The sequence below is a fragment of the Pinus tabuliformis genome, chromosome 5_1, assembly GCF_031772625.1.
Source record: "Pinus tabuliformis cultivar Carrire ecotype Pingquan chromosome 5_1, CPIR1, whole genome shotgun sequence".
Taxonomy (NCBI): Eukaryota; Viridiplantae; Streptophyta; class Pinopsida; order Pinales; family Pinaceae; genus Pinus; species Pinus tabuliformis.
Genome location: NC_142305.1, coordinates 531422370 through 531445971, shown reverse-complemented (window position 1 = coordinate 531445971; position 23602 = coordinate 531422370). Strand labels below are relative to the sequence as shown.

Below are 23602 nucleotides of genomic sequence, written 5' to 3'. Positions count from 1 at the left end.
CATTAACAATTAAAGTATGTATGGAAATTTTTAAATTTCCATACATAAAACTGGATTATGGCAAAATTATTATCCTACCTTAGATTCATCTAAACAATGACCTTGACGTGGAGCTCGTACAGTATTTATTTTTCAATCTACTTCAAGGAAAAGTGGAAGGAACTTACATGTAGAGTTACCGGTTTTTTCCACGCGGAATTTCCGTTAGCTTTTTCTCTACGCGAAATCCTAGGGCTTTAAAAATGTGTCCATCCCATGCGAATGCAAGAATTGCATTGTTGGTGACCTAGTGGATCCCTACTCTGTCCTTACTCCCAGAGCCCTATCTTACTGTTCTGATCGCAATCTATGGAACGATGACAAGTTTTGCAGGTCTTCGGAGCTATTTTCTTGCAGTATGAAGAAATTTATGTGTTCAGAGTGTACAGGTGTGGATACAGAAGGGTTGATTAGTAAACAATACAAAACCCATTTAATATTGAGTTGATAAGAGACATCTCAGTGTAGATCGTTGCTTGTTTGAGAACAAGCAACTGTATTTTGATGGCTATACTCATATGGGTTGTATGTTTGCTCTTTGCCAGCCCTTCCCCTATCCACATTCGTACTAGTTTGCCCACATCAATTTCTTTGACGGCAGTATGCAACGACATTAAGAAAAAATATGGAACAGGGCTCAAAAGCTTTCTGTCCGCAAAGGACTCGGTATATTAGGTATGTTGCCAAAGTATTCCAGATGCTTGAATCATTTGAAAAATGTTTAAGAATGCTTAACCCATGGGAGTCTGCCGATCTTTGTTCTCTGCACCCAGTTCGAGAAACTCTCCAGGTATGATCTCACTTTTATTTTGGATCGGAGGCATTTCCAATTTTTAGTTTGTGCCTTTAAACCCTCCCATGGGTTTTAAGGCTGGAGTGGGGGTCCGGCAGCATATCGTTTACTGGATTCTCGCACAGAGCCATTCAAAATGCATTTGACCCAGTATTCAATTTTTTTGTTATTTTTCTTTAACGGAAAGCGCCCTCCCTTAGGCTTAATTGGTCAGAGTGGCGTCATTGGGCTTATATATCATATTAATTATTTTCACGAATGCTGAAATTTGATGTTTACGCAGTGTGTTAGTGTTATGATATTTTTTTCTACATTCCGATGTAGATTTCAGATTTCCATGATATTTTTTCTACATTCCGATATAGATTTTAGATTTTTATGGTAGGTTAATAGTATTATAAAAAATCATGAATATAAAAAGTTATAAATGGGAGTTTATAATTTAACTAGTTTAGATTCATCTTAATTCTGGATCTAGTAAGTTTTGAAAGGAATCAAATCTCTTTTCACTCTAAAAGAGGTCTGCATCATAAGAGATCTCTTTTCACTCTAAAAGAGGTTTGCATTTCAAGAGATTTGATCCCTTTGGCGGTTGGTAGACCAAGTTTGGTAGATCTGGGGTTAAGATGGATCTAGGTTGATTTAATTCTCCTTTAAATAGATTATATTCCACATCAATACCTACCATGGGTCAAATAGCTTGGTAGATCTGGAATTAAGATGGATCCAGATTTAGGGTGGTTTAATTCCTCACTAACTAAGCTCTATTCCACATCAATACCTACCATGGGTCAAATAGCTTTGTAGATTTAGAGTTATGGATCTAAATCTAGGATGGTTTAATTACCTTTTAAATAGGCTATATTCCACATCAATGCCTAGATCTAGATCTAGCTTGGTTTAATTCCCCTTTAAATAGGATATATTCCACATCAATACCTACCATGGTTCAATAACATGAGCCATTTTTATTCTTATTCTTATTTTATTAATTTATGGCTAAGTCACAGGACACGTCCTCCAAGGTCCCGTGTCCCGTATTTTACGTGTCGGACACGAAAACGGCCCTAAAACGTGTCGAAAACGTTTTTCATCGTGTCCTGTAAAATGTAAAACGTATTCGCCGGTTTTCGTCGTGCCCTGCATCTGGAAAACACGTATTCCGTTGATAGAAAACATTCCCTGCATAAGCTGCAATTTTTTTGAAAGAAACAAATAATTTTTGAGTGGGGCAGCTTAATGATCAAGTCTAGGCCCTAGTATTGATATGCTATTCATGGTAATGTTAAATTCTTAAAGTAAAAGTGACATTTCCCTTAATCTTCATTTTCATCCTTTTACTTAAATTTTTAACATTACCATGAAATGACTTAGGATGTTTGAGAGTGGTTCCGGCCTCATTGGATTTCATATGGAGAAAGTAGAATTTTAGATTTCATTCAAAATGCAGCAGACTTATCAGTTTTTCAGGATTTCAGGATTGAGAGATTGTAATGTTTTCAGGTGACACCACCTGCCCGGGCTACCCCTGCCACCAGTAGAGGATGTGGTCTACCTCCTATAGCTCCTACTCCTAGTTCTTCAGCTTTTAGAGCATAGCAAACTCCACAGCACCAACATCTACATCTAGAGGGAAAGGGAAAGCTGTGGCATTTTCTCGCAAGAGGGGCAGAGGAAATCAATAGGATTAGACTTTAGTTATTTTCTTATGTGCTTGTAAGTTGTACATGAACAATGAACATTGAATATTCAAGAATCAAGACCAAGCATATCACATTCTAATTTCTAAATAGTAAATTTTGATTCTATTTATTTTTTTAAGGTGAACTATGAACTTTGAGAAGTAATTATATTTTAATTTGAATAGATAAGCTGCAACCTACAATTTAATATGGATAAAAATTTATATTTCGGTATATATATATAAAACGTGTCCTGTTTCCAGGTCGTTGCGTTTCGTATTGAATACTCTTTTTTACGTGTCCTCCGTGTCTCGTGTCCTCGTGTCATGTGACTTAGATTTATGGCTATTTTATTTTTATTTTCAATTTTGTTTTGGCCCGTATAAAAACTTTATTTATTTTTATGTAATTTAACTTAGTCAATGTAAAATATTGCATTATAATATATTATTTTATTAATTTATGGCTATTTTGTTTTTATTTTCAATTTTGTTTTGGCCCATATAAAAACTTTATTTATTTATTTATTTTTATGTAATTTAACTTAGTTAATGTAAAATATTGCATTATAATATCTTTACTATATACTATAATATCTCTACTATATGATTTGGAGAAAACCTCTCAAGATAAGATAGTTATATTTATGTCCAGCTAATGACCACAAAAAGTAGGTCAAAGAGACTATTGAGTACAAGGATGTATATACAAAACGGGAGAACCAAACGATCTCCTATAAAAGATACAATGCATGAAGTAAATCAACATCTGGCCCTAGCGGAGAAGATCCATGAGCTAATAGGTCTGAGGATCAAACTCATCTCCCCTAACATCCGAGGTTGAATGAATAACATTGAAGAAACTCAACAAAGTCTGTTGGCCTGATGAAGAGTCGATGGAAAAAACTCAACAAAATCTGTTGGCCTGATGAAGAGCCGATGGCCAGTGCAAACTGTCCTCTAAATCGTTTCTTGGGGTTTCGCACGTCACTGAATGCTGGAGGACATAGTCCGTCTCCCAGGAATGGACTTGAGACGGATTTGTTGTTGAGATCTCGTGTGGCAGGGTGAGGTCCCACGGATCCTCATTAATCTGGAGTCTAGATACGTATTGGTATCGATCGATTTCTTGGTGTCCCTGTCTGAAGGTAGTACCCTGGAAAATGTTGTGATCCTCTGTGTGAGGTGTGGTCTGATGGAAGGCGAGGTTGTAGAATATGCACTCGGAACCTGAGAGCCTCTTATATATATAGGGATACCTGAAAAATCGGCAAAAATCTGAGAATTTCTGAACAATTTTTAAAATATTAAAATAAATTTTAGTTTCTAAAAATTACTTAAATAAGAAATATATAAAATTATTCAGCGACACATTAGACACACTTTGCCCAACCTTGTATTACTCAAACCCATTAGTAAAAAATGTATGAAATTATTCAGCAACACATTAGACACACTTTGCCCAATCTTGTTTTCCTTATAGCATTTTGAGCATTCTAATGGAACAATAAAAAATACCTTTGAAATTAAACAAATCATTTTGCATATGTACGTAATAACCAGAACCTCAGTATTTAAAGCTTGAACTTTTAGTTCTTCTAGTGGGCGCATATGGGAGAGTTGGTTTATAGGATTCCTGATCCGGATCTTGGGAGGAGGCCCCCAAGATCTAAAAGATTGAAATGGATCTTGGGGGGAGAGACCCTCAAGATCTGAAAGATTGAAATGGATCTTGGGGGAAAGGCCCCAAGATCTGAAAACTTGAATTGCCAGAAGAAAAAGAAGGAGAATGCCCAATAAACAAAACCACAAAGAAACTTTTATTTAAAATAGTAATGGAAATAAACCAGCTAGGGCGATGGTAGCTTATCTCTGAGAAGATATGTGTGGCTACATGCCTTTGAACTGTAAAGGCTACATTGTGGCGGACCATCTGTCCTTTTACAAAATGTGACTTGTTACTTATAGTATTTTTCAGTTACAATACCACGGGTCAATTTCATGGGTGAATGAATACCATGGGTGGATTTTACAATACCACAGGCGGATGCCATTTACAATACCATGGGTAAATTCCATGGGTTGATGAATAATATGGGTGGATGAGTACCATAGGTGGATTTTACAATACCATGGGCGGATGCCATTTACAATCCCATGGGTCAATGAATAATATGGGTGGATGAGTATCATGGGTTGATTCCATTTTCCATTGGGATCATTCCTCCCTCCTTAAGAAGCAATGGTCCCCATTGCGTAAAGTTCCCTCCTGCGAAGCCTTTGTGGAATATGAAGAGCCACTGAAGATGTGGTTAACCCAAAACCTTGATAAACGAAGATCCGAAGATAGAGATACCCTGTAATGCTTGTGACCAACTATGATTCTAACTGTGTGCGGCCTAGCAAATGGACTTCGATGACAAGGATTTTATGTGGTTGACCCATAACCGTGATGTTGGTTGCTGATGAAGTAGCAGGTGCCTACATAGCCTGGGGTGGGAGGGCACGTCTCCAAATAACCCAAGCCGAATGCTGTTATGTTGAAACTGATGAATGTGAAGCAGGTGCCTACTAAAGTGGGGTGGGAGGGCACGTCTCCAATGGAAACCCACTCTGAATGCTGCTCCAAAGTTAAAATGGACATAACTCGGCCAATATAACTTAGAATATTTATTATAACCTATTTTTAGAAGCAGAAGGATCATTTTTCATCTTCCCATGAGTTGGAAATCCTTATCTGGACACTCTGAGATCTCAGATTCGCGCTGCAACAATTCCGTCATCACAAAAATTCTGATAAAATAGCTGATTTTAAATTAGCGATATCTCCCACATCCGAACTCCGATTTGACCCATTTTTTTTTTGAAATTCGGTGATTTTTTGAGAGGAATCTAGATCTGGTATTTGTTTTTGTAAATTTTGTACCAAATGTTTCAGATCTGATCTGAAAAGTCGCCGCCAAAAAAAAAATCCCTGCAAAAAAATGAAAAAAGAAAAATTATTCCTGCTTGACAGAAAAAAGTGCTCTGTGGAGGTTGTAGCACATGCCTGAAGTTTGTTGAATATTGCTGCAAAATTTGAAATTGAAATATGCATCAAACCCTCATTCCCATGGAATCATAACCTGCTCTGATACCACTGATCTGGATCTTGGGGGGAGACCCCCAAGATCTAAAAGATTGAAATGGATCTTGGGGGGAGAGACCTCCAAGATTTGAAAAAAATTGAAATGCCAGAAGAAAAATAAGGAGAATGCCCAATAAACAAAACCACAAAGAAACTTTTATTTAAAATAGTAATGGAAATAAACCAACTAGGACGATGGTAGCTTATCTCTGAGAAGATATGTGTGGCTACATGCTTCTGAACTGTAAATGCTACATTGTTGCGGATCATCAGTCCTTTTACAAAATGTGACTTGTTACTTATAGTATTTTTCAGTTACAATACCACGGGTCAATTTCATGGGTGAGTGAATACCATGGGTGGATTTTACAATACCACAGGCGGATGCCATTTACAATACCACGGGTCAATTTCATGGGTGAGTGAATACCATGGGTGGATTTTACAATACCACAGGCGGATGCCATTTACAATACCATGGGTAAATTCCATGGGTTGATGAATAATATGGGTGGATGAGTACCATGGGTGGATTTTACAATACCATGGGCGGATGCCATTTACAATCCCATGGGTAAATTCCATGGGTCAATGAATAATATGGGTGGATGAGTACCATGGGTTGATTCCATTTTCCATTGGGATCAATTCTCCTCACCAGGAGAAAACCCATAGGTAAGCAACTTTCTAATTGTATAAAATTTATATGTTGATATTTTATTCCACCTCAATATTGATAGATGGTTTTGCATGCCACAGGTAAAGAAGTTAAATATTTAATTGAATTTAAAATTTTCAGCACAACATTTAATTTGAATGTAAAATTGCATTTTGCCCAGTGGTAATAAATTCCCACCAATCTACCCAACACCAATTCTTGCACATTGCTATGTAAAATGCATTTGGCCCAGTAGTAGTAAATTCCCACCAATCTACCCAGCACCAGAACCTAACTGAAAATAGTTTCTTAATCATAGGGCCTCAATCTCTTTTAGCAACTAATGAGATTGTGCGGATTTCCAGAATCTCTTTTGGTCAGAATCTATTTTTTCCTTTGGAAAGAAGCTATTTTTTCACATGCCAAATGCCAAGTTGAGCCCCGAAGATTAATAATGAAAATCAAAATTGAACATATGGAAGATTAGTTGCCAGTTTATATATTGACTCCCAAGAAACTGTAATTATATCTTCGTCTTCAGTGATGACTTTGTTGATGAATTTTCCATCATCTTTAATTGTTCATGCTTAATCCTCTCTATTTTTCAATCTTTCGGAATATAGTTTCCCTCATTACATTGTTGCGCAAGTCCATCAGCTATACTGCACCTCAGCGTCACTCACTTCTACACAAACTCAGGAGATGTAAATAAATTTGTTTCATTCAGGAACGGAACTAGAACGGAAAGAAGAAAACATCGTTATCTATCAAAATTGTGCTGGCTATTACTGCCAAGGCTTAATTCCATGAAAAAAAAACCTATGCGGAGAACTAGAATAAAAGCATGCAAAACAAAATTTGGGCATTCTAATCCCATGATGAATGAGCTATACACAGAACTACCTGGGCATTCTCGTTGTCTATAGCTTATTGGAGTTTGATTCTATGAAAGTTTTCATATTAAATTTGAACATAACCATAGTTTGAATCAATCAGGTTTGGAGAAATATACGAAAGGTACAGCCAAAATTATTCTAGCAAATCTAGATCTAACATCTATAGTGGTTTGAGAACACTAATTCATTCTCTTTCTAAAACAAGAACAATTCATATCATATTGCCAAAGCTAATAGTAAATACCGTGCAGTGTGGTTTACATGCAAAACTATATTACCTCACTCATGTCATCCACCCAGGATTTCAGCTTGTGAAAACAACAGTTTGCGTGTTAGACCTAAACAATAATTGGAAAACACTAAGGCGGACGCTTAGCTAGATAAATAGACACATTGGAACTGACTGACTGAGACAGAGATCCATATGGTTTGTAATTTTTCAAAACTGGCTTGGCATGATTTTCAAAACTATTTGTCGATCAACTTCTTCGCCCCCCTATTGGGTTAGAAATAAAGCCTTCGCTCCCCTATTGAGGTACTCCTGGGAAATCTGAACATAGACTTCAGCTTATTGGGTTAGAAAATCATATTTTGTTTGATGGATCTGGTGCGTCAGCTCTGTAGAGGCGTCTAGAAGCTGGGATTTGGTCTCTTGAAGTTTGCTGGGTAGGAAGTGGGAAATTCAATAGTTGTCGGTGTCAAAATTCTGAAGTCTAGGTGACTAGTTTATGATCCCAGTGAAATAATAAATTGTTTGAATTTAATCAAATTAAATTCAAACTATATCATCAATCACAGAATAGCTGAAAATTAAATAGTGGAAGTATAAAATACAGTTTCTTTCAACTTTGTTTTTCAAAAACCCTTCACAGAAACTTGAAAACAGAATAAGCATGATTAATAAGGGGAGGCCTACCACAGTAAAGTAGGATAGCACTCCTAATATTGCCCGCTAGCAATCAGTGATTTAGGTACAACCCATTAGATCAGAGAAACCACATGCGTCCTCTGAAATATTTCTCTATCTTCTTTGAGCCTGAAAATGAAAGAATAAAACCCCTTCTGCAGTCAAATCACTTACTAATCCTTTGATTAGTGGCTCCCATTGGAGTTAAATCTATAATTCCAAAGCTTTTAGACCTAACGAGGTCTTGTTAAACTTTCGTAGCAGGGTATTTCCTTCAAACATTATTGCTTTGTTGATATGAACTCCAATTTAACTTTAGATGAGCTGAAGTCTCCAGTCATTTAACAAATATGGAAGTCAATCCATTCCTTGATGGTTTGCTTTTCTTGCAGTAAAATCTACAAGAACTTTGAAAATTGTAGTAGATTGTGTGAAGGCATGTGAGTGGGAGCTTGAACTCCCTCCCACGGCGATGACCATAAGAGACAAGCAAGGGCAGGATATGGATTTCATAGAGGAATACTCCATGATTTTTTTTTTCTTTTTCTTTCCTGGTTTTGGAACTCCAATTCTTTCTTAATATATTGAACGAGCAAATTAAAGGAAATAGTCTTCCGTAATTAGAATAATGCATTTATAACTGCTGGAATTATGCAGGGATGCCTTTCTATGTTTTGATCATTCCCTTCACTTTTTTTCTACATAGTCCCTTAACTTGTTTTCTACATAGTTCTATACATGAGACATCAAGTCATTGTATCTTGATTGGACATTTCTACCATTTCAACGCATTATGCAAATTATGTTTCTTGTATATCGTTATCTAATTTCTTTGTATTCATGTCACTATCATTAGATATGACTTAGGAAATAACTTATTTATTTTATTACTCAAGTTTACAAGTTGTTAGTGAAAGTTATAATACACCTCTATGAAGGAATGGACTTATCTTTTCGTTCTTTTCTTAATCTAAGTGGGTGTATAGCTAACATTGTGACAATCTTTACGCCTTACGACGTTCTCCTTTGAAAAGAACTCCCCGACCTGCCACTCTGTACGGTTGAGCACCCTTAGATCCATCACCTGTCAACGACCTTCAATCGCCTCAACTGTGAGTCGATTTCTTTATTTCGACTGACTGCCTGCATTTCTCCCGAGTCCCACCCCACTGAAACGTTGAGTGTGGGAACTCCCTGCTCTGAGTGAAAGAGATTTTGGGGCATTTATTTCCACTGCCTGCCTGCATTCCTTCCACGGCACTGAAACTCTGAGTGTGGGAGCTCCTTGCTCTCAATGGAAGAGATTTTAGGGTTTTATGATTTTCAATTCGAATTATGTGATTTTGTTTTTCCATCAATGGAGGCGGGGACTCTATCTAGAATTGGGTTGGCGGTTCTGGCAGTGATGGCCCAAAACCTACCCCTCAACATCGCAAACAAAGGTTTCCCGATCTCTGTTTACAATGGCACAACAAGCCACAAAACCCTGGAGCGGCGGGCAACGCAGGTCGCCGAGAAGGGTTTGGAGCAACACACTCAATTTATTGTCCCAGATGGCGAAATACTTGGAAATGGTGGCTGTGGTTATAAAGATTGTTACCGAGTTTCAATCTCACTGCCCTCAGACATCACGCATGTATTATCATCCAATGTCCAACAATAGACTTGTAAGCCTAAAAACGAGGGTGAGGGGGCTTCCTCTGGAGAAGGATTGATGGCTACCTCTCACGCAGGATGCCAATAGTCGATACAAGAGGCGAAACACTAGATGCCAAGATTCTTTGCCACTCATTGCCAGTTGTATAAATATTGGCAATAGTCAGTGGCGGTGATAGTCAATCTCGTTGGCAGGAAGGAGGCCTGGCAACTTCCTGCATCTCGCCCCGATGTCGCGTTTGAGATCTCTGTATCGTTATTTAGGCTACAATTTCTTCATCTCCTTCTGTAAGGAATACAATGAGATGCGCAATGGTCCCCTTACCGTAGTCCTCAATTTATTATTCATTCATTCTTTTTAACATTTGATCATGTCATATTCATTCTTTTTAACATTTGATCATGTCATAAAACCCATGACATTCTGTAGCATGTGTTCTATGTTTAGATGTATTCTTCTTAAAACCCATGACATTCTGTAGCATGTGTTCTTTGTTTAGATGTATTCTTCTTGTCCATTTCATTGAATTGAATATATTGAATACTGGACATTGTTGAGCTGTTGCAACATTTAAGCAGTGGATTTCGATACATTGAATAATTGTGGCACCCACAACAAAAAAGGAAACATCAGATCCCGGGGATCGTGGGGAAGGCGACGTAGGAAAGACGACGTTGGAGATAATGCAGCTAGAAGATCTTTAACTTCATTGCAGACAAAACTTCTCAAGGGCTTGACTAGATCGGAAGTGACGATATATATATTGTTGACAAAGGTAAAGAGAAGCTCATAAAGCCTTTGATGTCTTATAACGCGTTGATAGTTTTAGATGATGTAGATGATGTAGACCTGGTGAATAAATTTTTGCCTGTCCAAACTCATCCAGGGAGCTTAATATTGATTACATCTAGAGATAGGGATGTTCTCAGAAGGCTAAGAGTTGAAGAATCATCGATTTGTGAGTTATATAGTCTGAGCCCACAACACTCATTAGAGCTCTTCTGCTTCTATGCCTTCAACAAACTCTATCCAGCAAAGGGATTGAATCTCTGGTACTTAATTTCTTAGAAGACTGCAAGGGATTGCCCTTTTCATTAGAAGTATTTGGCGCACATCTCTATGGAACTACAAACATATAAAATTCAGATCTTTGAATATGTTTTGCTCCCATTCGTTCCAACAAACCCTATCCAGCAAAGGGATTTGAATCTCTGGTACCTAATTTCTTAGAAGACTGCAAGGGATTGCCCTTTTCTTTATAAGTATTTGGCTCACATCTCTATGGAACTACAAACATATAAAATTCAGATCTCTGAGTATGTTTTGCTCCCATTCGCTCCAACAATTCAGAAATGCAGAAACTTAGATTTGTGAGTTTTTAGGATGGAGGGTGTCTATTTCACAGGCCAAAATTAGGGTTCTAAAACTTAAGGCCTTACACTTTGTCTAGAAAACTTTTGCTGAAATAATGAATGTTATGTTACAAAAGAATTGGCCAGACCTATTTACTGTTGAAGAACAAGTGTGCCTTGCACCTGGATGTCAAATATTGTAGAAATTCAAGGGTTGTGGTAAGAGTTTCAAGTCAAACATTACATGAGATCAACTATGTGGATCATTTCGAAACCTTCTATAGTAATCATCTGTAAGAATGGATGGCTTAGAGCTTCTCGGGCACTTGATCATTCTAAAGGCTTGAATTTAAGAAGGTTTTCAAGCAATTCTGTCGAATGGTCTACATTTTGCATAAAGTTTTTCAATTAAAGCATTACAATGACATCACTGTGAGTTCATTCCAGATACATAAACAACCATATTTGCAACTTTTGTTATGCTCCATTTGTACATAAATGTTAAAAACATATAACCCACCAGAGGTTTTGTACAAACTTTCGACAAACATGGTGAGGGCCTATTCATTGGTACAATATCCTAATAAACACTATAGGCCTCTGTTCAGGATAGAATTGAGAGAATTTATGAAAGAAGTCATGTTTGCTCCTTTTTTTGGAAGTTTCACATTTTTGGTTAAATGACAACATATGTTGCCATAAATGCAATAAAATGTTTTCTGTCAATGGTTACTTTGTGATGAGTTGCGGGTGGTATGGAACTTGCATGCATTTTATGGTGAGACAAAAGTTTCCAAATCCATTTTGTGGGATGGGTCAAGGGGCTCATGGATCTCTATGGAAGGAACAATTGGTTCAACAATAATGAGGAATGTACAATGTTATGCTTGTAGGCAAAAATTTGTTGCTCACAAAAAATAAAAGATATGAAACTTCCAATGTCTACAACATGAGGCTTCCACAAGGCTAAGATGGAGCCAAAACCCTTGCTATGAAGATTTGTACATAGAAGTTTTTGGGCCCAAGGGAGCCATCATCTTTTTATTGAGTAAGAGAAGAATCCCACAATTTGATTTCCTAGAATTCAAAAGCTCGCTATTATTATCCTATTTTGAAGTGTATCTTTGAGACTTCCACAAGGCTAAGATGGAGCCAAAACCCTTGTCTCTCATCTCGACATCTTATCTATTTCAAGGATCGTCTCGGTTGGCTTCTATTGGAGTAATGAATAAAATAAGACAATTCATCTGTAAAATCCTTAGCAAGAAGGAAGAAGCAATATCTAGAAATGTTATTTCATCAACTGGACCACCATCGAGAAAATAAGGAGCACAAAGCACTGGAAATAAACGACTCACAGATATTGAATCAGGCAATGGGGGTGAAAACCTTTTGGTGATTTATATCAAATGGAAAAGCCCGGTGAAAATTGATTGTTCACAAAAAAAAAATACCTCCAATCGACTTGGCTGCACAGTTTAGACACACAACCTCAAGATATGAAAGCATCAGCAATTTGGAAACTATCAAGCAGTTTGGAAACTATCAAGTAGCAGTAAGCAACATACGAAGTAGTCTCTCATGGGTTCTATGAATGGGAAAAGCTCAAAATCTGGGAAGGCGACATTCTTGAAAAACAACCCCTACTCCATAGTCAAGATGCTACAAACCCAAAGTGGGCGATGGCACAAAAGGATATAATTCACCTCAAAGACATCACATAATCGGATGAACAAGGAAATGGATTGTGGAATAGATGGAAAATACCAAATCTTCTGAAAAGTTTAAATGATCAATGGTCCATACCCTTACAAAATTAAGTGGGTCAACTCTGCAAGCAGATCAATCCAGGGCAATAGAGAAGCTAAGTGAGAGAAGCTAAGTGCAGTCTACAGCCGACTATATATGAGATAGGTCACATCAACGTGTAATAGGTGTACATCAAAATGAAAAAAAAGAATTATTAATATTAAAAAGAAAAATGGCATATATAACAACAAAATTACTTAGCATAGTTTCATCTTAATCCGATATCTTCTAAGCACCAACGAGTTTGCACCTCAATTTTTATTTTGATCCAATGTTGCTTGGGAGCGGGAGCGACCATTTTCAGAAGGTCCCGGTTTGGGAGCGAATCCGGGAGCGATTTTTTAAAAATATATATATTTTTTATATTTTTTAATTTTTGATACATATATGTCAACAAAAACATGTAGAATGATGAATTAGACATAAAAAACATAAAAAAACATAGATTGATCATTGAACCATATCACATCAATCATCTAGAAATTATAATTGTTATCAACCATGTCCACAAGTTAGTAAAATACATATTATAACTGCAACATATTGAGTCTCGTGAATCATGATTCATCAAATTCAATCTTAAAGTTTCAACTTCAAGCTTTCAAAATTGAAAATTCAATAACATTTATCATCATTGATCACCAAAGTTGTACTTGTAAGCTAAGTAACTAAGTTTAACCATTACAAGAAGTAATATCTTAGATATTTCTAAGTCCTAACTTCTAACTGTTAACATGATATGAAATCTTATAAATTTATAAAATGAAACATGAATAATGAAATGAAATGAAACAACTTTAGTCTTTCACGAAGCATCATATTCATAATTCACAATCATTACCAATGAGTTATAATTGCCAAGGCCCAACTTCAAACTTCGAATTTTCATTGTCACAGTGATATATTGTTTACAAAAAATATCATTATGATATGAAAGAGTCAAGAGTCAAGAGTCAAGGACTCAAAACTCAACAGTTATGAAAACTAAAGTCTAATAGAAACTAAAAAGGACAAGTAAACTGTAAATCTACATGTGGCCCTTGCCACGAGAGTCTTCAGGAGTATGAGCAGGTCGTGGTGGTCTTCTAGGAGTCTCCCACACAGACCGACGACCAGAACTAGAACCTCCACGTGAGGGTGTAGATGGAGGTGGCGATAGCAAAGGAACAAGACTCGGACCTCGAGCACTGCTACTGGATGGTGGAGGTGGAGGTGGCATGGCTGCTGCAGCTGCTTCATCTTCATCACTTACAAGTTCCTCTTCCAGTTCTTCAAGATGTACAATGCCATCCTCCAAATTGTCATCCTCTGGGTGATTGTCCCAAATTTTATATGTGGGATCCTCATAAGCCCGATCACAGTAATGACTCAACAACCTCAAGTTGTAGTGCACATAAACCAAGCTTTCTGCTCGGTTTTCATTGAGTCTGTTTCTTTTCACATTATGTATGTAGCTGTAGGTGCTCCAACACCTCTCTGTAGAAGAAGTATTTACAACCTGTGAAAGAACCTTTTTTGCCAATTTTGGCAAAAGTCCCTGGCCGCCATATGTTTCCCACCATGTGAGAGTATCAAATCTATCTCTGTCGTCCATTGCATGGAAGTTACCATACAAATCGGTGCCATTGAAGTATCTGCCTATTTCAAGGCGCACAACTGCACATTCCTCCCTGTCAGGTACCAACTTTTCTAATGCTTCCAAATATCCTCTAGTTACCTCTGCATCTAAATGGGGTTTGGTCCTAACCCCACCCCCTGGTGCACGTTGGCCCAACCAAGATGTAGAGTAGTATTTTGGCGTAAGGATATACGCCAAGCAATGTAGTGGAAGATTAAGTCTATTCCACCGTTCACACACACAATCGTGAATCAGATTGTACAAGTCGGGATCTTTGTTATGAACAATATCTTTTATTTCCCCCAACATGGTATCCATCTGCTCATACACCTCACCAATCACTGGTTTGTCTGTATATGCAAACCGAATCATGTGATAAATGGGCTTGGTGAAATCCAATACTTGCCTCACACTTGTCCAAAACTGACCATCAAGAGCGGCCTCCTCCATCAGTTCAAAACCTCGCTTGTCAGCTGCATTTGTAGCCCTTTCCTTTAATACCTGCCAATGTGGACTTGATACCATGCTAGCCAATGACTCTCTTACCTTCAAAAGGCGCCTGAAGGTGAGGTAATAGCTACCAAATCTGGTCTTCGCAATCTTCAACAACTCCAATCTCGAGTGACTGCGGAAAAGGCCATGGGTATTGGTATGATTTGTAATAAATTTTATCATTTGTTTGCCTTTCTTGTACAAATCACCAATCCATTGGTATTGTGCATTTTTGTTTTTGACAACATCATGCATCAGAAGGTTCAATGTGTGAACCAAACATGCAGACCAAAATATGTTGGGGTATTTATCCTCAATAATTGCTCCCGCTGCCTTACAATTAGGAGCATTATCAGTGATGACTTGGATGACATTGTATGGCCCAATACGGTCAATTGTTTCAAATAATGCTTCTGCAATGTTGATGGCGGTCCTGAACTTGTCTGAGTAATCATGTGCAGTTAGAAAGATGGGAGCACTAACAGATACAGCTAGAACACTTATCAATGGCTTGCCTTTTACATTTGTCCATCTATCAGATACAATGGACACCCCATGGTCAGTCCAAGAACTTGTCATTCTATTCAAAGAATGTGATATTTTTGCTTTTTCATGATCAAGGCCAACGGTTCTTGCCTTGTCATACCCAGGGCTCTTGTATCCTTTAGGGGCATCATTTATGGCAGAAACCATTTCGTGCCAATAAGGTGAGCGAAGAACATTGAATGGTATCCCACATGCATAGAGAAACCTGTAAACCTTTGAATCCACATCATTCCTACACCCCTCATCAAGGAAATCTGATATGGTTCTACGCCTTAAAGATGATGACCCTGTGCCTCCATATCCACTGCCTTGGGAGGATGTTGAAGGAGTTCTTTGTGATTGTGAGCTTGGTTCAAAGAAACCCCTTGATTTTTTTGATTTGTATTGGGCTTCCTCCTCTTTCCTTATGTATTTGGCTCTATCTGCTGCTGACACCGCTGGACAAGTTTTGATTCCTATTTGTTTGTCTCCATCCCATGGCCTTTTCCCGCAGAGGTGTCTTCTAGCATGGGTGTATGAACCTGTGTAATCATTGTTGCAATGGGGGCAATAAAATTTAGTGGTTCCACCCCCTCTCCCTGTTTCAGCCCTGTTAACATATTTCCACAATGGGGTTTGGTCTTGTTTAGTTTTTTGAGGGTCATGTTCACCCTCCTCCAGCTCCTCCTCACCGGGGTTTTCATCAATTCGACTTTCTCCAGCTTCTTCATCCCCCTCTTCAGTTTGGCCCCTCCGTTTCCTACTCTCCAGCACCATAATAACCATAAAAGGGACCAAGAAGAGGAAAATGCCAAGAAATATAGCCAGGTCCATAGTGTTTGATGTTTGTAGGGTTTTGAATTTGCAAATTAATTTAATTTATTGAGACTAATTAATTTAATTTAAATTCATGATTTTTAAACTAAATAAACTAAATTAAATTAACTAAATTACTACCTAACTAAATTAAACTAACTAAACTAACTAAATTACTAAGTTACTTACCTCTTTGCAGGTTTGCTCCTCGCTCCTCGGCACTTGCTCCTCGCTTCTCCTTGCTCCTTTGCTCTTGCTCTCCAAGAAACTCAACTCAATGAAGTGATAATGAATTTTTTTTAGGCCCATTGGGCTTTTAAAACATTTTTTTTTTTGGTTGAATTTAATTTTTTTCGGGTCGCGGAATTTTTTCCGTCGGATCGCTCTCGGAGCGATTTTTTAATGTTCGGGAGCGATTGCTCCCCGATCGCTCCCAGGCTTAAAATTTCGCTTCAGGAGCGACGGAACGATCGCTCCCTACAGCGATCCCGAAAATGGCAGGGAGCGGAAATTTTATTTCGGAAGCGCGCTCCCGAGGCGCTCCGGAGCCGCTCCCGCCCGGAGTGCGATTCGGGAGCGGGTTCGAGGGGGGGAGGCGCTCCCCTGCAACTCTGTTTTGATCCCTCTCAATTCTTAATAATTCCAGGGATACATTAGATCATTTATATAAGATGATGTAATGGAGTAATGCATTTTTTTTGGAAGTCAAGGGGATGTGACCAAGCAATAAATTGAATGCCTTTTCATTGTTGAGACATAGATTCAATCTCCCCAAAAACATGTTGCTCTACTAACGTTGCCAACTTGTGTTATCTTTTTATTTTGATCTCTCCCAATTCTTAATAATTCCAGGGATACTTTAGATCATTTATTTCACAAGATATAATAGAGTAATGCAATTTTTTTGGAAGTCAAGGGGATGTGACCAAGCAATAAATTGAATGCCTTTTCATTTTTTAGACATAGATTCAATCTCCCCAAGATCATGTTGCTCTGCTAACGTGATCAATTTGTGTTATCTTGTGATATCCGATTGTTAGCTGAGCCTAAGGTAGTTTTTAACACCAAGGGCATGTCTTGGCCATTTTCATACAAGAGACCCCTGGGATGTGGCATCTCAAAGGAAGGTTCTTATACAAAAGAATATTCCACTCCCCAAAAATATTAACTTTTTGGAAGTTTACCATTGACAAGTTGTTTCTTGAAAAAGCATAATAAACTACAAATCAATATGGAACAAATCAGGCTGGAGAGGAAGGCAAGGTTTTCAGAATCTACAAAATAAATGCCTTGTGGAAGTGAACTGCCAAAAAGCAATATATCTCTGTTACACCGGAACCGCTCCGGAGAGGTGGGAAACCCATTCCAATGGTTCCCGCTCTTTGTGAGCTTTGGAACTGTTTGGGAAAGTTACCTTTTTAGGGAGAGTTGCAATGGGAGCTGGGGGAAAGTTTTGGGAGCTTTGAAGACTTTTTTTTGATGTTTCGGTGTTCCCTGGGGTTGACGAATACAAAGCTTGTAGAGAAATATGTTGAACTGCCTACAAAACATGAGCCTATCTTGAAACCTTCACAGGAAGAAAGGCCAAAGACATCTTTAACACTGATATCCTTAATTGAGAAACTGCACCAATCCCTTGATGGGTTAAGGAAGAGTGTGGCACCTCGACGTAAGGGCGATATCTAGGATGTCATGTTGATGAGTATGTCTTTTGATGTTTATGTATATATATTGCAGAAGATTGTGTGTGCATATTGTATGTGGCAATCAATGCTTAAACATTAGAGTTGTTCTTTCTCGTAAGAATAACTAGAGAAACATGTCAAAGTACTGATAATGACCTTGACATTTTATATATATAAAAAGGAGAGACTCTCAGGGAGAGAGACACCAGAGAATATATTTATATTCAAGAGAAAATATATATTTATTATTTATATATTTAAATTGATTTTAATATTTTAATACTTTGAATGAATATTAATTTTGATTTTTATATAAATTATATAATTAAAAATATTTTTTTATTGTATAATATTACTGTCCCGATTAGCCGTTTCCTATAAATTTTGGAGAAACCTCTAGCTGTTTCGGACACCCGTACCCACGCTCATGCAACATAGATATATATGCATGACCACGTTAGAAATTGCCGAAGATACGTCTCCGCATCGACTTTGGAATCTGAGAAAGAACGTCGTCGATAATTTGTTATCATCTGTAAGTGATCAGTCACTCAACCCTGTTAGTCTGAAGACTGAAACATTTCAATAAAGTTTTTGGATTAATTCTGGAATGAAAGTAGGTGATAACAGTTGTTTCTTCACAATGGACATGAAATAAACACTGTTCGGGGAATTCAGATGGTTCATTGTGAATATAATGGTCCTGATGTAGATGCATCTGAGGTGTATATTATTTACGCCAGTTCTTGAAGAATCAATTGCAATCGTTACACAGGGAAAAGTGTTTAATGACAACCAAAAGATGTAACTGCTAATGCAAAACCCTTTATCTGTGCTATCTGCTTAATAGGTAGTGCACCCAGGTCAATAGAACAAGGGATTAATTGGGATTTTACTATGCTGAACGGCTACTGAACCTCTTTCATATATTTATATGCTCTGCTGATGTGCATGAAAAACAAACTCATTTCATCTACTTTTAGGAATGTAGTAATACGAAATGCCAAAATCTCGGGATTTTATCAAGAACAGCTTGTCAGACAAGATTTTTCTTTTCGATGATTGAATATTTATAAAGTTAGTAAGAAAATCATTGAATGGGTGGACACAGTTTGTAGGACATGTATTAAGTTCCTTTGATGATCAGGAAAATCATTTGTACTTGAATTGTTTGCATGGCTGCCCTATAGCAATAACTAAGTCATCAAAACAACTTGAATATAACATCCTAAGATTTACAAAGTTTGAAAAAATAAGAACAGATATTAAAGACTGTGAACTAAATGAGTTGAGCAGTGACAACAATTGTGAATTCATGGTCTAAAGTTAAACAAATGCCATTTATGCTTAGATAATGAAGGACAAACATAAACATGGTGATTCCATGGTCCAAACAAATTAGTCTTTGAAATAAATCTTATCTATTATTGGACATTAAAGAACAAGAATGCAAGCCGATCCATCGTCTGCATGCATCAACTAATAGAAAGTTACAATTGTAAGAACATAAATACAATGAAGAGGAAGAAGCAACGATGGAAAGTGTATCAGATCCACGACCATGGAGGCTTATCTTATCAATGAAAATTCCATGAAAATACGGTGACAACATTTAGGCTTGATGGAATTCCTTATCCTATGAATTGGTTCTAAGCAAAAACAAAACCAACCTTGTGAAATCAGATTGAAAGGCCACATAAGTGATTTCCTTACAGATTCATTGAGAAAATTACTCAGATTATGCATAAGAAACAGAGAAGAGAATAGGCATACTTCATAGAGCTCATGTCTGAGAATCCTGTTACAGTTCCATACTGCTAATATAGAAGAAATTAACATATTCAACTTGGCATTGAAGAGAAAGCATTAGCTGCCATGGTTAATATGAACCCTGAATTATGGAATGAACCAACACTCCAACGCAGCACAGATAACACCATTCTTAACAAGAGGCAAATCAGATCCTCAAGCCCATTTATGCAACTTAGTATCATAGATCAACACCAACCCTTGGCAAGAAGGCAAAAGCAATATCTAGAAATGTTATCTCATCAACTGGACCACCATCGAGAAAATAAGGAGCACAGAGGACTGGAAATAAAGGACTCGCAGATATTGAATGAGGCAATGGGGGTGAAAATCTTTTGGTGATTGATATCAGATGGAAAAGCTTGGTGAAAATTGATTGTTCACAAAAATAGCTCCATTCAATTTGGTTGCACAGTCTAGACAGGCAACTTCAGGATATAAAAGCATCAGCAATTTGGAAACTATCAAGCATTTTGGAAACCATCAAGCAGCAATAAGCATCATACGAAGTAGTCTCTCATGGGTTCTATGAATGGGAAAAGTTCAAAATATGGGTGGACAACATTCTTGGAAAACAATCTCTACTCCATAGTCAAGATGCTACAAACCCAAAGTGGTGGATGGCACAAAATGATACAAGTCACCTCAAAGACATCACATAATCAGATGAGCAAGGAGATGGACTGTGGAATAGATGGAAAATACCAAATCTTCCAAAGAGTTTAAGTGATCAATGATCCATACTCTTACAAAATTAAGTGGGTCAACTCTGCAAGCAGATCAATCTAGGGCAATAGAGAAGCTAAGTGCAGTCTACAGCCAAGTATATATGAGATAGGTCACATCAGTTTGTAATAGTTAAACATCAAAATGAAAAAAAAATAGTTATTATTATTAAAAAGAAAAATGGCATATATAACAACAAAATTATTTAGCATAGTTTTGTCTTTATTTGATATCTTTTAAGTACCAACAGGTTTGCACTTAAATTTTTATTTTGATCCCTCTCAATTCTTAATAATTCCAGGGATACATTAGATAATTTATATCAGATGATGTAATAGAGTAATGCAATTTTTTTTTGGAAGTCAAGGGGGATGTGACCAAGCAATAAATTGAATATCTTTTCATTGTTGAGACATAGATTCAATCTCCCCATGAACATGTTGCTCTGCTAACGTGGCCAATTTGTGCTATCGGATTGTTAGCTGAGCCTAAGGTAGTTTTTAACAACCAGGTGCATGTCTTGGCCATTTTAGCTCATGTCTGAGCATCCTGTTACAGTTCCAGACTGCTAATATAGAAGAAATCAACATATTCAGCTTGGCATTGAAGAGAAAGCATTAGGTGCCATGGTTAATATGAACCCTGATTTATGGAATGAACTAACACTCCACCGCAGCACAGACAACACCATTCTTAACAAGAGGCAAATCAGATCCTCAAGCCCATTCATACAACTTAGTATCATAGATAAACACCAACCCTTCTTTTAGGCCTCTAGCACACCTCTCGCTTCTCCTAAGCAAATCATCAATGCAATCTCCAACTTGCAAAATATAAACATAGGTACCCATTGTAACACGAGAATTTTAGCACATTGTCCATCCTTAAAGGAGATTGAATAGGAGGAGGCTTAATCCGACTCCATGAATCATTCATGGTATCATATCTCCAGAAAGACAATTCAACTGCATCACTTGACAGCATATAAATATATGATCCCATCACTGCACAAGCAATCACACAACCCCCCATTGGCAGGGCCTTGGTCTTTAGCCAAGTATTAGTCTTGGGGTCATAGGAATCCATAGAGGCCACATAAGCATAAGACTGCAATGAGAAACCATTCTTTTTACCAAACCTAAGCCCTCCGATTGCATAAAAAATCCCATCCACAGCAGCACCCAGGCAGCCATATCTCTTTCTAGACCTCTTGGGATGTGGCATCTCAGAGGAAGGTTCTTACACAAAAGAATATTCCACTCCCCAAAAACATTAAATTTTTGGAAGTTTACCACTGGCAAGCCGTTTCTTGTAAAAGCATAATAAACTACAAATCAATATGGAACAAATCAGGCTGGAGAGGAAGGCGAGTTTTTCAGAATCTACAAAATAAATGCCTTGTGGAAGTGAACAACCAGAATGCAATATATATGCATGACCACGTGAGAGATTTGAGAATAGATTTCGCCGATGATACGTTTCCGCATCGACTTTGGAATCCGAGAAAGAATGTCGTCGATATTTTGTTATCATCTGTAAGTGATCAGTCACTCAATCCTGTTCGTCCGAAATATTTCAATAAAATTTTTGGATTAATTCTGGAATGAAAACAGGTGATAACAGTTGTTTCTTCACAATGAACATGAAATAAAGACTGTTCGGGGAATTCAGATGGTTCATTGTGAATATAATGGCCCTGATGCAGATGATGCATATGACAGTGAAATTGCTCGCCTGGAGGGCATTTTCAAGAGGTTGCAAATTATTGATACTGAAAATGCTCTCTTGGAACACATTTTGAGGAGGGTGGAGTTAAGAAAGCTCATATGGCTCCGCTGGAAAAGGTGTCCCCACTCTACCCTGTCCACCCTGCCTTATTGGTTTCAGTGAGGAATTTAAAGTTTCTGCAGGTGTCTGATAGCGAATCACTGGTAAATAGAAATTTGTTCCGTTGACCTTCATTTATTTAGTGGTCGCGAATATTGCACAACATTTTCTCGAACGAATCTGAAAGGTTATGTAGATAGAATCATGAATATTTAGGTTTTGCAGGTATATCTCCAACTGCCTGAATGTTTGGAGGAGTTGTGGACAGACAAATGTGTGAAATTGAAGAGCATAAGGGGGTTGGAGCAGGCGACCAAGCTTAGAATCTTAAATGTTAGTAGTTGTCATGAGTTAAAAGAGTTCCTAAGTATTGAAATGTTAGTATCCTTGGAGGAGTTGCAGGTAAAAGAATGCTTACAACTGAAGAACATATGGGGGTTAGCACAGGGGACGAAGCTTTTACGCTTACATGTTTGTGAGCGCTCTGAATTGGAAGAGTTGCCAAGTATGGAAACATTGGTATCTATGGAGGAGTTCTGTGCAAGGGGATGTGTAAAGCTGAAGAGCATACAGGCGTTGGAACAAGCAACAAATCTTCGATTACTAATGATTGATAGGCAACAAAGCTTCAATAGATAATTGTTTCTGGCTACTCTGAGCTAGAGGAGCTGCCAAGTATGGAAGCATTGGGAAGTTTGGAAGAGCTACAAGCATATGGTTGTGTGAAGTCGAAGAAAATCAGGGGCCTGGAGGAGGCGACAAAACTACAAAAACTAATTGTTTTTGGGTGTTGTCAGCTAGAGATGCCCAATATGGAATCATTAGCATGTTTGGAAGAGCTATTGGCACATAGATGTGTAAAGTTGAAGAGAATAAGGGGGTTGCAGCAGGTGACAAAGCTTCAAAAGCTAATTGTTTCCGGGTGCTCTGAGCTAGAGGAGCTACTAAGTATGGAAGCATTGGGATGGTTGGAAGAGGTATGGGCAAATGGTTGCCTGAAGTTGAAGAGAATCAGGGGCCTGGAAGAGGCTACAAAGCTTCAAAGCTAATTGTTTCTGACTGCTCTGCGCTAGAGGAGCTACCAAGTATGGAAGCATTGGGATGTTTGGAAGAGCTATGTGCACATGGTTGTGTGAAGCTAAAGAGAATCACAGGCTTGGAGCAGACGACAAAACTTCAAAAGCT

General features: G+C 37.8%; 1 long non-coding RNA gene across 2 annotated transcripts in view; it reads left to right on the top strand.

The window, feature by feature from the left end:
• Nucleotides 1–201: 201 nt before the first annotated feature.
• LOC149165875 (uncharacterized) overlaps nucleotides 202–23602 on the top strand; it is an 85795-nt gene continuing 62394 nt past the window's right edge. Inside the window, exons 1-2 of one of the 2 annotated variants that reach the window (XR_016260365.1) lie at nucleotides 202–428; nucleotides 585–714. This is a non-coding gene — a long non-coding RNA (uncharacterized LOC149165875). Of the gene's footprint in view, nucleotides 429–584; nucleotides 830–23602 lie in introns of both variants that reach the window. The other variant, XR_016260364.1, reaches the window with a different exon arrangement.